Raw genomic sequence first — 1970 nt, 5'->3', positions numbered from 1 at the left:
TTCAGCCGATTTACATGTACGAGCATTACCTGGTTACATTTGTCAGAGTGCCTCACTTTGTATGTGAGGTCCCCAGTCTTTTCTGTCACAATGTAGGGGCCTTCGTACTTGTGGGACATAGTGTTCCCTAGTCGAGGCTTTAATACCAGGACAGGGTCGCCAGGCTGAAATACCCGTAACTTAGCCGTAGCATCGTTTCGGTCTTTCATCTTTTCTTGGGCCTTCCCAAGATACTTTAGTGCAGCAGCCTTGCAGTCCTTGAGTCTCTGGTGGCGTTGCACAAAGAAAGCCGAACCTTCGGTTAACGTTACGTTCCCTAACAGATTCTCCTGTAACATTTGCAAGGATCCACGAACTTTATGACCAAAGACTAACTCAAAAGGAGAACAACCCAGTGAACTTTGTAATCCCTCTCTAGCCGCAAACAAAACATACAGTAAATTCTCATCCCAGAAGGTGTGGGAACTCTCGCACGATGTCTTCAACATCTGCTTCAGAGTTAGATGGAAACGTTCAATTACCCCCTGACTCTGTGGATGGTATGGGCTGGAAACCTTATGAGTTATTCCAAGGTCCTAACAAAATTGCTCAAAAATATCAGACTTAAAGTTAGTACCATTGTCAGTTTGCACGACCCGAGGCAGTCCAAAAGTGGAAAAAAATTGCAACATACGAGCAACAACAGTTTTTGCTCGGATGTTCCTTACAGCAAAAGCCTCTGGGTAACGAGTAGTGATACACATCATCGTGATTAGGTAAATATTACCAGACTTAGTTCTAGGTAATGGTCCAACACAGTCCATTACCACATGAGAAAATGATTCCTCTGGCACGACAATAGGCCTTAGAGGAGCTTTAGGTAGAGTCTGGTTTGGTTTCCCAACCAGTTGATAAACAATACACACATTACAAAATTTTGCCACATCACTTTTCAGCTTGGGCCAGAAAAAATACTTTAAAATTTTGTGATACGTAATATTAATACCTTGATGTCCCCCCATAGGATCATCATGAGCAGCTGCCAAAACTCTTTCTCTATAGCAGGTTGGCAACATAACCTGGTGGACTACCTCCCACTCATTTGACAAGGGAGCATTCTGTGATCTCCATTTTCTCATAAAAATCTGATCATTGTAGTAGTACCCAGTTGCTGCGTCTACAATTTCCTCCATAGAGACAGCTGTCTCATGACAATCTGCAAGAGTGGGGTCAGCTTTCTGTAACTCACTCAAGGAGGCATCTAGGCCTTGGTCAGATGCTATTGGCCGAGGCTCAACAGTGTTCTCCTCCACCTCCCCACTACTCTCGGTAGATGGCGGTGGCAGGCTCTCCACAATGTCCTCGGCCATGTCATCGAGTCGGGCCATGAATGTGTCCGCGAGGTCCACTTGGTTTTCACCACTCGGAAAGTTCCTTGTGTCCTCGGGATTTACCACCTTGGCAAGCACAGGGCTGCCCTTACATTTAAGTCCCATAGACCTGGTCACTGCGCATGCAGGGTACACAACAGTAACCTCTGTGGTGGGTGGATCCAGGCAAACCTTAGGGGTAGGCAACATAATAGGCAGTCTGGAGTCCCCTACCTAATCTCCTGCTAAATCATTACCAACTATTACATCAACATTAGGGAAAGGTAGGTATGAAGTGACTCCGACTGTACAAACACCCTTGTGGAAATCCGATTCCAGGGTAACCTTATGGAGGGGTACTGCTCGAGTATCACTAGTGACACCCTCGACCAGTACCACCTCTCCAGTGTCGAGAGTGTCGGCACCTTGCAACGCACTCTCTAAAATTAAAGTCTGGATGGCACCGGTGTCTCGGAAGATCACCACGTCCTTCCAGGAAGAACCCTCAGACAAAAGTAGTCTCCCTTTCGATAAGAATGGGGTAAGCAAGTCCAACCACTGTGGGTTGGAGGTCTTACTCCCTAACCCTTCCGAAGGCCTCAAGCCCTGTGTCACAACTAG

The sequence above is a fragment of the Procambarus clarkii genome, chromosome 65 (genome assembly GCF_040958095.1).
Source record: "Procambarus clarkii isolate CNS0578487 chromosome 65, FALCON_Pclarkii_2.0, whole genome shotgun sequence".
Lineage (NCBI taxonomy): Eukaryota > Metazoa > Arthropoda > Malacostraca > Decapoda > Cambaridae > Procambarus > Procambarus clarkii.
Note: the sequence above shows the minus strand (reverse complement) of the source record.